General features: G+C 37.6%; 1 protein-coding gene across 1 annotated transcript in view; it reads left to right on the top strand.

Annotated features, from left to right (window-relative positions):
- Nucleotides 1-9,317: 9,317 nt before the first annotated feature.
- PCDH15 (protocadherin related 15) overlaps nucleotides 9,318-17,612 on the top strand; it is a 1,819,045-nt gene continuing 1,810,750 nt past the window's right edge. The window contains exon 1 of the mRNA XM_063637885.1: nucleotides 9,318-9,507. The gene's annotated coding sequence lies outside the window, so the exon portion shown is untranslated. The remainder of the gene's footprint in view (nucleotides 9,508-17,612) is intronic.

The raw sequence follows: 17,612 nt of genomic DNA, 5'->3' as shown, positions 1-17,612 counted from the left end.
TGCTGAACATATAATTTTTCTGATTTTGTCTCTTTCTGGAAACATTTTATATTCATTGTAAAATGATGTATTTTTTAAAAATATCGAATTCTATTTGACTATTTTTCTAACAGCAGTTTAAAGATAACAGGGAAACAGGGAATTACCAGGGGAAAGATGGGAAACATCTGCCTTCTGTTGTTTCAGATGAAAAGCCAACTATCTCATTTTGATGTTTCTTTTTCCATATTCTGTAGGGGCTTTTAAGTTGTTATTGTTGCTGTTATTCTTTATGTGGTTTTATTTTCCTTTATCTTTCTCAGCAATTTGACTATTATATACCTCAGTGTGGTTTTCTTTATATCAGTTCTATTTGGGAATTGCTGAACTTCTTCAATGTTTGGGAAATTCTCAGGTATTATCTCATCTAATATGTCTTGTTTACTCACCAGCTTTACTTCTTCCTGAAATCCAATTAGAACTATGTTTTTCCTTTTGCCACTAAACTATAAATCAGAGACACTTTTATTATTTTTTATCTTTGTGTTTCTGCATTAATTTTTATGGATCAGTATTTAAAGTAACTGGTAAGTTCTTTAGCTAATTTAAGTCCATAGTTAAACCCAATGAAAGGACATCTTAATTTTTGCCTTTCTGCTATAGAATATCTAAGTATTCGCTCTTCAGAGTTTCCAGTGTTCTAGAAAATTCCCCAAAATGTTCACAGTTTTCCCTTTTTCTAGCAATAAATTCTAATAAATATATCATTATTATTCTAAAGTCCTTATGTAATAACTCCAGTATCTGGATCCTTTGTGCATCTGCGTCAATGACTACTTTTTTGTCTTGTTTATATACTATTAATATATGTTCTTATTTTTCCTAATATAGTAGTTTATATTTTGTGATTGTATCTCCTGGATATGTAGACAAGAACAATGGAAAACTTGGCAAATAATATTTATACACTGAATATAATGTTCATTTCCTCATCAGGCCATTAGGATTGGGGTTCAGTCCATCTGATGCAGTCCAATTTTTGTGCCCCTACCTATATGTGTCTGCCAAGAGACTTTTTCTGCTGCTTAGACCCCAACCTGCTCCTTCCAGAATCAGTATACTCAGCCTTTTGTTTGCCAGGTAGTATCTTAGAAGGATGGACTTGTGTAACTAGTATTTTTCTATTAGTCATGTCTCTTTCAGTTGAAAATCACAGAAATTCAACTTAAATTGGTTTGGGTAAAAAAAATAGAAAGATAGTTGATAGAAAAACAGAAAGATAAATAGATGAATGGATAGTATCTATTAGCTCATAAAATTAAACTTCAGAATATAAAGTGACACTATTACACCTCAGAGATACATTTAACAAGGAAGTCTAACGTCTTTAAGAGCCTCTTGTTTCTTCTGGGTTCTACCTTTGCCTCCATTCTCACCGCCTGTAAGTAAGACTCTCCCACATATCACAATAGCCGTGGCTCCAAGGCTTCACATTCCCAATAGGACGAACATAAAAGTAGCCCTGTGATCTTGCTGCTGTTGTGGGGTGGAGTGGGGAGGGATAGCATTAGGAGATACACCTAATGCTAAATGACGAGTTAATGGGTGCAGCACACCAACATGGTACATGGATACATATGTAACAAACCTGCACATTGTGCACATGTACCCTAAAACTTAAAGTACAATAAAAAAATATCTCCATGGAATATCTCCAATCAGCCTAGCTCACTTCAATATTATGCTTGATCCAGGTTCAGACCAATGACATTTATTGAAAATTGTAGGACCTATTCTCCCTACATGATCCGAGTAGAAGCAAAGTAAAAAGTGATAAGAGACAGAGGTTCTGAATGTAAAAACAAACTTACACTTTATTATATACTCTTGGAGCTGTTTGAAATGTATTGTTTGTACCACAAGCATAGTTTTATCAAAAATAATAATTTGAGAAGTAAAAACTTCTGAAGAAAAAACTACTTTTTCTCTTTGCCCATTGATCAGAATCAATCATATTGAAATATCTATTTTGTCTGTGTGATACAGTAATACCAATCTAGCCCAAATATTATAATGCTGTTATTGCAACATAGCAAAAAGACAAGACAAAGAAAAAAATGGTAACACAGGATGGGCTGCAGTAGATATGTAATCCATCCTTTGATTTTTACCTCTGTCTTGTATTACTCATGAAAAAGAAGGGTTCATAATTTGTGGCTCAGTGTTTTGATATCTAAAATAATCATAGGCCAAACCCAGGGGCTCACATCTGTAATCCCAACATTTTGGGAGGCCTAGGCAAAAGTATTGTTTAAGCCCAGGGTTTCAAGACCAGCCTGGGCAACACGGTGAGACCCCATCTACAAAAATGTTTTAAAATAGCTGGGTATGGTGGCACATACTAACAGTGCCAGCTACTTGGGAAGCTGAGGTGGGAGGATCATGTGAACTTGGGAAGTCAAGGCTGTGATGAGCTTTGACCCTGCCACAGCACTCTAGCCTGGGTGAGAGAGTGAGGCCCTCTCTCAAAAAATAAAATTAAATTAAAAATAATTATAAGTTAGAAAGGGGCTTTAGTTTCATGGAACATAAGTTTATCTTCCTAGATTCAAATTTGTTGTTAGAAATTGGGTGCTATTTTCTCTTCTTCCTTCTTTGCTTCCATTCTTTCCCTATCAATAGAAAAAGATTTAGGTTTATGTTACAGAAACCATACATCTTATTATATACTGTAATCACATTTCTCTATTCAAGTTGCCTTATAGAAAAAAAACTTGAATAAGATTTATAGCCAACTGCTACCAAATGTTTAGTGGCATGCGCTTTATTTACTAACTTCACTCCAGAATCCATACTTTTGAGTTATTATTTTCACTTGACTGCTATTTTATTTTATTTTATTTTATTTTAATGAGATAGAGTCTCGCTCTGTCACCCAGGTGGGAGTGCATTGGTGCAATCTCTGTTCGCTGCAACCTCTGCCTCCAGGGTTCAAACAATTCTGCTTCAGCCTCCTGAGTATCTGGGACTACAGGCACGCACCACCACTCCCGGCTAATTTCTTTGTATTTTTAGTAGAGACAAGGTTTCACTATGTTGGCAAGGCTGGTCTCGAACTCCTGACCTCAGGTAATCCACCCATTTTGGATGCACTCCTCCCAGAGTGCTATGATTACAGGCATGAACCCCCGCGACCAGCCTTGGTCTCTTAACAGTTTACTTTGCTTGCTAAGGCATGGGTTTGAGTATATTTTTAAAGAAAATGGCAAACTGATAACTAATTCAGTAAAAAAATAAGCATATATATATAAGCCATTTGAATTTATATGTGATTTTTTTGTAAAATGATAATAGAGGGCATATAAAAGCGTATTTGTTACCTAGTTCCTTTGCCAGATGTTAAGTGGATTTATTAGTGTAGGAGAAATAGAATCAGTGTCAAACTTCCCCTAGATTATTTTCTTTTGACTCCCAAGGGCTTCTTATTTGGTCTTTGTAGATAACCTTCTTCTTATCCAGAAGTTGATCACTGACTGAAAAGTACAGAGGTTAAAATGTGGGTTCTGATTCAAAAAGATCTGCATCAATGTATTACTTTCCTAATCTTGCTGTGACAAATTATCACAAATGTAATGGCTTTACACCACACATATTTTATCGCAGTCTGTAGATCAGAAGTGACACAGATCTCACTGTGGTGACATTGTCCACAAGGTGCTGACCTTCTCTTAGGGTGAACCTGTTTCCTTGCCCTTTTCTAGCTTCTAGAGGCCACCCACATTCCCTGGCCCACGCATGCCCCTTCCTCCATCTTCAAACCCAGAGATATCAATACTAGGTTGATTCCTTACCACACAGCATCATTCTGACCTCCTCTTCTGCCTCTCTTTTCCAGATTTTAGGCCTGCTCCAATGATCTAGGATAATCTCCCTATTTTAAGGTCAGCTGATTGGGAATCTTAATTCTATTGGCAACCTTGGTTCTTTTTTGCCAATATAACTTTACAAATTCACAAGTCCCAGGGATTAAGATGTAGATGTCTTTGAGAGACCATTATTTTGTTTATCACAATCACATGCTGAACTCCAGACTTAGATCAGCATACTGCCTCTCCAGCTCTTAGAATCTGTCCACAGTATTACAACCTTTGAAAGCTTCAGTTTCCTTATTTACAAATGGAGATAATCATCCTGACTTCACGAATTTGTTGTTAGGAAATAATGTGGCTATGTGCATAAAAAGGTTCATGTAGAACTAAACAAACAAGAAATAGTCAATAAATGTTAGTTATAGTATTTCTGACAAATACAACTGAAGGAATGGGACAAATCATTAAAAATGTACATTTTATCTATTCCTCCTAAATTTTCTTAACTTGTTCATTGGCTATAGTTAGTGTAAAGGTAATTGGGAAATGTTTAAATATAATTTGAAGAGGCATATCATTAAGATCATTGTTATATTTTAGTACTGTCGCCATAATTAGTAATCATAAAACATCGGGTTGTTTAACAATATCTCTACTACTGCTGCAGAGCTTGACACAGCACGGGTGGGCCCACAAAATGCTAATTACTGTCCAGACAGACTCTGTGGACATTTTAAGGATGCCAGTACCACCCTGGCATCTGCCATGGAAGCAGATGCTATTTGCATCTGTTTGCTATGACAATCACTGATGATGGCAGGAAAAAAAAATCTACATTTTAAGACAATCTGTTCAAATATCCAAGAACATCCTTGGCTCGTCAAGGCACTTTTTAAAAGTTGTTGTAAGAGATGAGATTTATAGGAAATATAAATTATTAAGCTACCAATACATTTTTTTTCCGAGTTTACTACTACTTGTGAATAAATATGTTGAGTATGGTTTCTAATCAATTGCTTTGTTGAATTCTGACACAGTTTTTGAGAGAGAGAGAGTAAGGACATTATTTTTCTTTTAAGACTTATACTAGAAATATTGACTGTATTTGCCATGTACTGTGAATTTGAAACTTATTGTTTCTATAAGTTTATATATATATATGTGTGTGTATATTTATATCTAAGAAAATGAGTTTCATTATTTTTATTAAAAAAAGCAGGTTATAATAAGTGGAAATTCAATACTATGTACTGTCTTGTAAATTTAATCCATCAATTAGTATTAAAATGTATTTTATTATATGTATTAAACCAACGTTATTTTCACTATTTTAGAAGAGAAAATAAATAAAATATATTAATTATCTTGTAGAAGAGAAACAGTTGTTAGTCTACACAGTACTACAAATCTTGTTTCTTTGACTTGTCAAGGCATGAAAAAAACAAAAAACAAAAACAAAGGCAAAGACGTGCTTAGGTTACATAAGGCAGCTTTGCTATGATTGATCGCAAACACACAGTAAGTTGATCCTTCTAGGCATAGTCAAGGAGAGTTCCTTTCTTCAGCGCTTTTGGAAACGTGATCCTATGAGCCCTGGATTGTCAGAGTCCACGCTAACTGCGTGCTAGTTAGTACTCACCCTGCTATGACCCTAAGGTCGACTGTTACCCGGGGAGTCGGGAGGGGGAACAGGAGCAAGCAGGAGCCTCGGAGCGTGTTGGGATGGACAGAATCGGCCTCCTGGGAAGGAAATGGGAGTGGGGGTAACCAGGAACAGCAGGTGTGCCGACCTCCTCCTTCTACTGGCGCTCTTGGGCACGGCGCGGGGAAGGCAGTGGCGCACCAGCTGCAGTTCCCGACGCGCCCGGAAGCGCAGGGGGAGCCCTAGCCCCGCGTTTGGCCACCCTCCCGCCGGTGCTCCGGGCTCGCGGTCTGGTGAAAGTCGCAGGGTCGCCCAGAGCCCTTTCGCTCTGTTCGACTGGGGAAGCCGCCATGACTGAGCGGAAAACACTTGTTTCCGGACGCCAAGACTTGCGCGCTCCGGCCGCGCGCTTTTCTGCCTAGGAATTGGTGACGAGGGCCGAGGGCCTCCGTGCTGGGGGAGGTTGCGCAGAGGCTGGGGTGCCGGGGCTCCCCTCCGTGGCAGCTCCCAGCTTCGCCCAGTCCTGGGCCAATCGAAAGGGACAGCAGAGGGCGAGGTCCTTTCCGCATCCTTTTGAGTGGAAACCGATTACACGGGGAAGGAGGTAACAGTTCTTGGTGGAAAATCTCCCACGAACGATTCTGCTTTTGTTAGGGTCCTTCCTCCTTTGGGAAAGCGCGTCAATGGGTCAGTGTAGATCCAGACAGTTTTGTTCCCGGAGACTGGTTGTGTGGGTGGGCGCGGGGCTGACCCTGCGGGGCAGGGCGGGGTCAATTCGGCCAAGGAGTACCCTCTCCACCCACCATGTGAAGGGCGCCGTGTGGGTCTGGCCATGGAGTCCCCGAGAACCTGATCTCCAAGGGATTGGAGTGACCCCTTCCTCTTGATGTCCCAATGATCCCAAATAACCACCTACCAGCCTCCTGAGCCCGCCCGGCACCGCAGGCTCTGGGCTAGAAACTGGTTCTTGCCGCGGGTGCGCTGGTTGCATCCGCCTTTGCATCTCGGTTCCTGTCTCCGCTCGCTCCGCACCCAGACTGAGTCAGGAATACAACCGAAGATTTCCGACTATGCTCCCCTGAACTGGCCAAGAGTGATGTTGCCCGAAATCATGCCCTCCCAAAAAGCCTCAAAAATCAAGGACATGGGAAGTGGGGTTTGGGGTGGCGGGTTGTGGTCGCGGAATCCAGGAAAGCCCTCCCCCTCAACCCGAAAGCATTTTGACAGAGTGCTAGGCTTGGAAGACCTGAGACCTAGTGAGAGCAAGGAGTGTGAGCATCAACCAAGCAAATTAACTGTCCCTTGATTTCTTAGAAAATTTCACCGGAAACATTTCTATGAAGAAAAATTAAAATCAGTTTATGTTATTGACGCTTTTCCATAGCCCTTCAACGTTTTTCTCCCCATCTGCACTCCCGACTTCTTTCTGAACCTTCTGGGCGTATTCTTCGCAGAGCAAAAATGCCGTAACTGTTGCCAGTTTACGAAGTTTCTAGCGCCTTTTGACAGTCCTCTTCGTCAAGTTTGGTCAGACTCTTCCAGTTCAGGACCAACATCAGAGCATGCTCTAGAAGTGGCACATGAGAGCCTACCGGTGAATGGCCCTGGCTAGGAAGAGAAGGATGTTACACAGGAGAGCCTACAGATATTTGTAAGCTCTCTTAGTGATCAACCTTCCCGACATAAACGCGCGCGAGCGCACACACACATACACACATCAAGTGAAAGAGAGACAGACTCCTTGACCGCCGCTAGAGGGAGGGCCGCTGGGCGGTTGTGCAAAAATGAATAAATATGGACCCTGCTCTCTGGCAGAATTTGTGTTTATGTCACTTTAAAAATACTATTTTTATTTGACAAATCATAACTGTTACATAGTTATGGGATGCATTCTGTTATTTTGATATTTGTATGCAGTGTGGAATTATTAAGTTAAGCTGATGTCACTTTTGAAAGGCTTCAAGTGACTAAGCAAGGAAGACCCTACCTTGGTTAGGTTGGAACTAAACAAGGAAAAACGTACAGCTGTAAGTGCCTTTCACGGGTTCCTTTGGTCTTGAGATTCTCCATTCCGTTACCCATTCTTCACTACTTTCTACACAAAAAGTCTCAAGGTGCTCAGCACAGAACCTGGGCTCCTAATAGCACAGACAATATTTTATATGTACATATAATATACACATAATACACACACACACACACACACACACACACTCGTATTTCCTCAAAGGAATTGTAGGAAAGGACCACAGTAATGTGAATTCCGTTTTTTTCCACCTCTGTTTGATTCTGTGGCTTTAAGTAATAGCTGATATACCATGTAAAAATAAGTTGGAAACATAATTGATCACTTTAGACAGGAAAAATAAATCCACTTTCCATTATATTTCTGAGTTTTAGAATTTAATTCTTCGCTGTCTTTCTGGAGACAGTTGCAGAATCCTCAGAAAATATCACTTATGGAAGGGTATTACTATAAGAAATACAACTTCCTTGTGCAAAGGCTCTTAAAGTTACTAAAGGGCGTCTAAGTATGCAAATCGTCTTAGAATGCAGGGTAATGGTCCTTTGAAGACCTTTGAATACTTTCATCCATTGTGACTCTGAGTTAGGAAGTAGACAGTGGGGGTTAAGGAAAGATTCAGTATTATCTTGATTGGAATTTCAAGACAGGAAAGTCTAATCCCTTTCTTGTAAAAGACATCTCAATGGATTTCAACTAACTTTGAGAAATGAATCAGAATACCGACTCAAACCAGAGCTAAAGAGAAAAGTGTTTTTTTTGTTGTTTTTTTTTTGTTTTTTTGTTTTTTTCTGAAAACCAGGTGTTGAGCTCCTTGGTAACCCAATATTGGGTGCGCTCGCGCAGAGTGGCCAGACCCCTCTCCACGCAGCTCTGGCTCTGTTCAATTCGGCAAGTGCACTCACAGCAGAACAGCCATCAGTATAACGTCTTGACGATGGGCTCCAGGGTTTGACACTCCGCAGCGCCACCAGCTCTGTTTTCTCCCCAAGTAAGCTACTCTCTACCTCGCGAGCAGCAGATCGCCCTGTGCGCGCTACAATCCGTGGGGCGGGGAGACCTGGCGCTCACGCAGCGAGCTCGACTGGTGCTGACGTCCGTTCAGGCCTTTAAATGTCTCTGTCCCTGCGCAGGAGGGAACGGACTTTGTAGCAGTCACTTTGCCCGAAGGGAGACGCGTCTCTGCTTTTGCAGGCGGCAGCTCGGACTCCCCTCACTCTTCCCAGCGTTGCGTTTGCCTCTGTCTTTGCCTCGAGTTCCCCGCAGCCTCTCCAGCGGGAGGCGCTTTTGGTATTCGCACCCCGGGAGTGAACCAACAGGACTCCCCATGCCGTGTGCTTTTTCAGTGCGTTCGAAGATCAGAGATTGCGAGGTGCGCTCGGTGATTGCTCAAGGAGAAGGGAGCTTCCTCCCCCTGATTTTGGTAGGGGGTGATTTTTTTTTTTTTTTTTCCCCTAAAAGCGTCCTACCCGCTCCTGAAGCTGCAACTTGTTTTGGTTTCTTCTCAGTCCTGTGTGTGGTTACAACATCAAAGTTTTTCTCCCTTACCCTTCCAAAAATCTATCCTTTTAATCCACCCTCCTCCCCCAGCGCTGTCTCCCGCAGGCCTTCTGGCTGTGCGGTGAGTGGATAGCGGGCGCGCAGTGTGGCAGTGGTGGTGAAGATTGGCGCTATCAGGAGGAGCAAAAGGGAAGGATCTGCTGCTGGGGGCTCCCTGGGTGACCCTTTGCCAGACGAAGAGAGCTGGGTAAGGGCGCAGAAGACGAGCCGGAACCTTCTGGGACCCTGGTGCCTGACACTGGATTTTGATCACCATTCTTGTTGTGTGTCTCTGACCCTTTTTTTTTCTCAATTGGTAACTAGTCGAGAGAGAGAAGCGCTTGGCAGGAGCTCTCTGCGGGACCTAAGCTCCCTGGCTGCTCGGGATCCCTACGTCCGCTGCTGCGGAAGGAGCAGAGGGGAAGACGCCAGAGGTTGCTTACTGGAGTCTGGAGGTAGGCAAGGGGGTGGGATCCTGATTCTCAGCCCAGATTCCAAAAGGGTTTCTGGTTTCATGGAAACATTCTTCTCACGCTCATTTGTCATCGCACACCCCACCCCCGCTTTTCGGATTCAGGTTCAGGAATAACCAAATCCGTGGCCCCCTCACAAGGTGGAAGTATCTTTCACAGCTCATCGCCTGAATGTCTCGCTCCTTATATATATGTGTTTGTGTTGGGGGAATGTGAGCTTCTCAGGGAAGTTGATACCTTGCAGATTTTGAGAATGTCCAACTTGATTTTATTCAGTTTCTTAAAGGATGTGTTTCCTGTGGGCAAGAATTATGGGAAATAAATGTCAGTGTCATATACAACTGCAGTAGCAGCTCAGAAATCACCTTCATTTCCCCCCAAAAGTTTTCCCCATGCAAGTTTACTTAATGTCCACATGTAGTGAATGGAGACTTGGCTTGCTCCATTATATGTAAACGGGGGGGGGGGGGGAAGGGGTGACATCCTTCTCTTTTAAATTGAGAGATATCAAAGACATTAGAGTTTCTCTCCTTTATCTCTCATTGTTTTCTCTAGCTCTAGCTCTCTGTCTCTCACTTTTCTACCATCCTGACTTCTTACCTTCTTTATCTTCTCTTCCTTCTCTCCTTCCTTCCTTCCTTCCTTGCTTCCCTCCCTCCCTCCCTCCCTCCTTCCTTCCTTCCTTCCTTCTCTCTCTCTCATTTTCTTTCTTTCCATGTGCTGCTCATTAATAAATATAATGTGAATTTAGAGAGAATGGAACACTTTTGCAATATACAGGGATGATAAAAGACTTCTTTCCTACCTTGCCTGAAGTTTTTATTTAAGTATCTGATCCTTTTTAGTTGTGAGGTAATTTGAAGGATGACTGAACTAGTATCTTGGGTGCAATTCAGCATGGTAAGATTTTGTATACAGTATGTTTAATTGTTCCCTACTCTTACACATTAGTTAATAACAGGAATTACATGAATTGTTAGAAAAGGCCCTTGATTTTTGGCAAACAATATTTTTGAACTGTGGGGAAATGTTAAAAATCAATATTACAATTTACGTGGCAAGCATATGAATTCATAGGTGAAAAGAGAGAGGCAAGTTAACCTTAAGAGAGTGGCTTAATGAAAAATCAGTGCCTGGAATTTCATATCTACATACAGTAATGAATGAAATAAATGAACCCGTTAGTATTCAGATCTTGCAATACTTGGTTCCATAAAGACACTACTGTACATTTTATTTCTGATCTCATTTGTGGGAATAGAATAATATTAGATGGTTTTATCCACTTTTTCACACATGTGTGCTGTAGATTTCAGGATATCCTATAAAGCAGTGGGAGGCAAGATCCAAGATCTGGCCTCAATAACATTACCATCTCTCCTTACAAGGATCCCTTTACATTAAACTACAACTAGTGGAATCTGGAACTTGAACTGCTGCTGCTGCTTTGTGCTTGCTTGCTTTTTTATTTTATTTATTTATTTATTCTCTCTGTCTTGCTTCTGTACACTTGTAGCTTCCAGTCTGAATGTAAATCTCCCTCTGTGCAATGGCCCTTGTTACTTGTATTCTTCCTCTTAGGGCAGCTCACAGTTGGGTTGCCCTGAATTAAAATAAATTAATCCCCTGACAATATAGTTTATACATTTCCTGGGTATATACTATGTATGTCTAGGCTTCCTGCTGAGCCAGGTGTGTAGGAGGACATGGAGAGTATAGGGAGACCAGAGTATCATGAAAGTGGTAAGAGTAGGACTCAATTAGGAAGATGGACTGTACTTAAGGAGAATTAGGACAGTGTAGAAGAGGAGGAAATAAAGCAAAAATCTGAGACGTTTGTGTATGGGAGAGTGTGTGTTTGTGTAGAAGATGGATTATCTTCAGCGGAAATCAACCTTATCTTAAATCTGCATGAGCAGGTTTATCTCAAAGGGCAGATTCTTTGCTTGGTAAATGCTTTGAAAAGGCTTGAGAATCCCAAGGGGAGAAAAAACAGATCTCATTTGTAACTGTGGACTTTCAAATAAACTCTTTAGTTCCAGGCTCTAGAACAGTTTTTCTCAAATTTTAGTGCCTGAAGATGCTTAACAATTGAGATTTACAACTCCTAACACACAAGATCCTGGTTCAAGAGGGTCCAATTAATTGCATATCTAACAGGATGGGTGATTCCAGTTCTCCTAATTCAAGGAGTATTCTATGAAATTTACAGGCTTAGTGTTAATGAACTTGATTTTTGTGAGGGAGGGTGTCATACTTGCATGTTAATCTAAAAACTTTCCCTAGTGTATATCTTCTTGAAATTTTCTTGTTTTCTTCTATCAATGCCATTATTATTGTCATGGCTGTCCTATTAGAAGATGGGTATTCTCGAATACCAAAATTTTATCATTTGTGTATTTGTAGCCTTGGATGGCGGCCCTTTGAGATTTAAACCAGGAAGCACTAATACTGAGGTGACAGAAATGCTTCAGCATTATTAAAATCTTAAGTTAAAAAAAAATCAGTGTACTGCTGGGTTTGGTTAGATGATAGCTTTAACTAAACATTATGATTATCACTTTCTCACTGGAGAGATAAAAACTTTTTTTATTTATTCTCACCTTTTAATTTCATATATTTATATATTTATCTTTTTCCCTACTAATGCAAAGCAGTTCAGATCACTTTCATGAAATTATACAAAGAGAAAGTAAATTTAACAGTGCCTACAATCATTTTTTTCTAGTAAGTTTCTTCATTTCCATTAATAAAACTTCACAAAGGTAACATAAAAGTGAAAGAGATGATTGATCACGTTCTGAACCCAATGGTGACTTTGGTCATTTTATTGAGTCTACTTTTGAAAATAACATCTCCATTAAATTCTTAATTTTTCCCACTCTTTCCAGCCTAAAGATGTTGGTCATTCATTACTGTGGTCTTCAATCTGTGTGGTGTTCATTGACACTATGGTTTCAGAGTTCTAATTTCCCCCTTTTGTACTATTTTCGTATACAGCACTATTTTACAGAACATGTTTTTGTCATCGTATTAGAGTTTTCTATTAATTAAAAAGTTTGCCCAATAACAGTACAGCCTCACATATCAATAGACAAAAAGAATATTGTATTTGCTTATTTTCTTTAAATAACCACTTTAGTCAACTGACATTTACCAGTTGCCTTATGCTATATCAAAGTGTTGGCTTGCTTCTAGTTTAAACTATCTACATGTCGAAATTAAAAAAAAAAAAATGCAGCTTGCATGCTTTAATGAAATGTCCTCTCTAATAATGCATGTAATGGAATAATGTGAATTATAAGCTTATTCTTTAGTTTTTTTATTGAAACTCTAATAATCTCTTTTGATATTTGGTTGGTGTTACACTAAGAATTTGGAAACCTGGGGAAAAAATTAGGAAACTAGTTTAATTCTCGGAAAATAAACTTAACCTGAGAGAAGTTTTTTTTGCTTCATATTAACCCCAAATCACAGGCATTATGATTGATATATTGAGATTGACACATAGTGACAGAGCATCCAGAATTTCTGCCATAGTTCAAGGGCTTCTTTGTAAAATAATTACACCACTGATAGCAAACACAATCAATCTCTATGTAAAAAAAAATAAAGAATTTTGTTTTGCTGCTCTAGAATTCATTTTCCTTTCACATACCCCTTTCCCCATAGGGTGAGAGAGAGAGTAGTCCACAGGATGGCACTATTGTGATGCATAGTATTTTGAATAATTTTACCCTTGAGCCATCTTTAGCTACATTAATTCTAATGGAAACATTGACTTTTCTCCAATGATAAATTTTCTGACACTTTTTTTCTTCAAGCCAATGGATATCTACTAGAAGGTGTTAGTGCCCATTTATTGCCAAAGACTGCCTTTTTAAAAATAATCCCACAAGAGGATCTAGTAGCCACCACTCTTATCTCTTCTCTTCTGTCTTCATCCTCTGTGCTCTGATGAAAATCATATTATATCTATAGAATATATATATATATAAAATCTCTTCAATTGATTTCACACAACTCAGAAATATGTATTTTTCATTAACTATAATGTTATATATATTCTCATCCCTGTCCTATGTTCATAGAATGAGAATGGCTCTTCTTCCGCATACTACATTTGCGTTTACATTGAATTCATCCGTGCTACCTAAAAAAATCCATTCACACTAATAGTGATTTAATGGATTCCTTAATGGGATTGATTTGTGTTTTAAAAGAAGATCACTAGAAGACAAATCTTAACACACGTGTCCCCTGAAGGTTTTCAAGTCCTTACACAAAATGAAAAAACAAAACAACAACAACAACAAAAAAAACACTACAACCTAGTCTCACAAACCACAGCCACTTGTATGTAAGTCCAGTCCTACGACCTAGTTAAGGCCCGCATCTGTTTGATAACCCATGTCTGGGAGTGCCAGAGCCTATTCAAAGTCTTCGGGTACAAATAAGAAATAACTTGTGTAGAAACTCACATTTTAACAATAAGAATAGGATATTAACATTAAAAAATATATAGAACAGGAGGTGGAATCCAGGGACTAGCGATACTTCGGAAAGGTCGAACACATGTTCGAGAACATGTTTGAAAATATGGAGAACAGGAGGTGGAATCCAGGGACTTGAGATGCTTCAGAAAGGTCAAACACGTGTTAGAGCCTCTGTCTTGGTATGCCATTTGCTCAGTTTTATGAGTGGGATTAGACTAGAAGACAGCTCTGTGGTACAGAGAGCAATTCCAAGAGGCAGGAGAAATCCTGGTGACTCGGTCCAGCCCGTATTTTCTTTAGGAGTGGGAGTGGGGAGACGACATTTGCCAGCAGGTTTCTGGAGGTTTTCTTTAGCCAATGTGAGAAATTATTTCATGCTATGCTAACTAAAGGTTTGATTGTTGGTGAAAAGTGATTACTTTTTCTTTAATTCTTAAAACTATTTCATGCTATGCCAACTAAAAGTTTGATTGTTGGTGAAAAGTGATTACTTTTTCTTTAATTCTTAAAACTATTTCATGATAGTCTTCTAAGAATTGTACTTTGGTTACTTTACAGTGGAATTCTTATGGTTGATCAGCAATTCAATTTAAATAAAATATATTTTATGAAAAATACTCTTACACTAAGATGTTTCTGGACTGCATCCTACAGCTGAGTAAAGTTGGGTAAAATAGAAATATTGACCTATGTTTTAAAGATGAACAAATCATTAGAAATGATTTATATAACTATGCTTTTTCACTTTTCTAAAGTTCTTGTTTGTGAATGACTCAGTTAAGTCTCCACCTCTTTTTTAGTGTTAAATTCCTTTCAAGAATGAAGTGAGGAAGAGAAAGGAGGTACAATTATCAGTTTTGACTTAAGATATTTAACTGTGGGCCAGGTGCAGTGGCTTAGGCTCGTAATCCCAGCACTTTGGGAGACCGAGGCTGGCAGATCACTTAAGTGAGACCCTGTCTATATAAAATGTATATATATATATAATATAAATAAAAAATATATAATATATATAATGTATACATATATAAATATACGATATATAAAATATATAATATATAATATATACATATATAAATATTATATAAAATATATAATATAGAATACATACATATATAAATAATATATAAAATATATAGAATATATATTATATACAAATATAAAATATATAATATATAATATAATATAAAATACATATTATATATAATATATATTATATAATATATACATATATAAATATATAATATATAATTATATAATATATACATATGTAAATATATAATATATACATATATTATAGATACATATGTAAATATATAATATATACATATATTATAGATACATAAATGAATATATATTATATATACATAAATGAATATATATTATATATACATAAATGAATATATATTATATATACATGAATATATATTATATATCATATATAAACATATATGATATATACGTATATAAATATATATGATATATACGTATATAAATATATATGATATATACGTATATAAATATATATGATATATACGTATGTAAATATATATGATATATACATATGTAAATATATGATATATACATATATAAATATATATAGAGAGAGCGCAAGAGTATATTTATATTTAACTATGAATGATCCTTAATAAGGGTTTCAATGTCATTTTCTCATTTTTTATACATTCTTCAAATCAGAAAATCATGTATATGTTATTATGTATGTCCACATATACATATGATGTTAGAGTTTTCTCCTATATTTATTGAACTTTTTTTTTTAATAATTACCACATGTACCCTTTTTCACCTTAACACAGCAGTCCCCCAACTTTTTGGCACCAGGGACCAGTTTTGTGGAAGAAAATTTTTCACAGACCACAGATGGCTGGGTGAGTGGGTTGTGGGGAAAGGGGGTATGTGAAACTCTTCCACTTCACATCATCAGGCATTAGTTATTAGATTCTCATAAGGAGTGTGCAACCTCTATATCCCTCACATGCACAGCTAACAGTAGGGTTCCTGGTCCTATGAGAATCTAATGCCCCTCTGAGTTCTGACAGGAGGTGGAGCTCAGGTGGTAATGCCATCTAGCATTACCTGTCCCACAGGTCACCTCCTGCTGTGAGGCCCAGTTCCTAACAGGCCATGAGCAGGTAACTAGTCTGCAGCCCCTGGGGTAGGGGACCCCTGCTCTATGGTGTTTTCCACACTGCCAAAAAAGACAGACTTTTTTTAATTAACAAGTTATTAAATAATCTGTGAGCTTCACTCAAAATGCTTCTATAAATAAATTTTTAAAAGGACAACTAACAAATAGGCCTGTTAGAAACCCATAATATTCCAGTTTTTATTTCTTCTTTGCTAAAACATGTAAGTTAAATTCTATTCATATAATTATCTCTACTGTATATTCTCATATATTCCAATATGCTTAGGAGAGTAAAAATTGAGTTTAGCAATGTTGTGATTTAATAATTTGATGAATCAATAGAATCTAATTGCTGTTTAAAAATAGTTTTCCAACATAAAGATAATATATGTATATATTCAGAACAGCTTTTACTAATGCATTATGTATTAAATTAACATTTGCATGACATGTTATGTTCTTTAAAATGGGTTCATAAATATGACAAAATTTTAAATTATTTTTAATTTTAAAAGACTTTAGCTGCAAAGATGTATACATGAATTTGAGCTGATATCATTTGAGTTGTATTTATATAGTATTATTTAAAAATTTTAGGCGCATTGAGTTCTTAAAACTTAATATAATTGAAAAATAATATATTAATTATTGTACCACTGCTAGATTATATATTATTAATGGCTTTGCAATATACTTGAAATACTAGTACTTCATGTTTTTAATTGTCTTCTTATTTCTCTAAGAAATATTCTACTAAATTATTGAAAATGGAATTGAAAATTTTTAGGGTGCAAATATTCAAATTTCACACTCAGAATTATTGTTTTCCTCCTAAAATTCTAAAAGTTATAATAAGTAAATGTAATAATGTAATAACTAAAATGTGACATTATAATCAATGGGCATTATGATTTGCTCTCTTTAAGTTCTGAAACATGTATTAACTAAGAAAAAGAGTAAATACTTTAAACTTCTATAGATGTGTATTCTTGCTGACCATTTTGTACAGATGTGAGGGAATATAATTTATTCTCTATTTTTATAACTAGAGCTATAAAAATATAACCTGTGCAAATGCTTGTAACACACATGCAAAAAAAAAAAAGTAGCTTTTCAAGAATGTCTACAATTCCCAGGCTTCTCACAGTTATTCACTCTGTGAAATATGTTGTGTGTTCGTAGCTTTAAGAATGTTTTTCAGTTGGTATTTAGAATACATCTGGACCATGATATACTGATGACTTTGGCATGTATTAAGGAATAACAAACCCATTTTTAAACGTCCTATTTCCAAAAATAACAGGTTAAATTTGGTGAAACAGTACAGTGAATCTGTATTATTAACTGGGGGCATATGGTTAGGCAAGGGCATATTGGTTATTATAATGAAAATAGAGGAAGGAATGGGCAAGAAAGGAATAGTACTCCTACCCATCTCC

This window comes from Symphalangus syndactylus, chromosome 4, assembly GCF_028878055.3.
Source record: "Symphalangus syndactylus isolate Jambi chromosome 4, NHGRI_mSymSyn1-v2.1_pri, whole genome shotgun sequence".
In the NCBI taxonomy this organism is placed as follows: domain Eukaryota; kingdom Metazoa; phylum Chordata; class Mammalia; order Primates; family Hylobatidae; genus Symphalangus; species Symphalangus syndactylus.
Note: the sequence above shows the minus strand (reverse complement) of the source record. Positions and strands in the feature narration are given on the sequence as shown.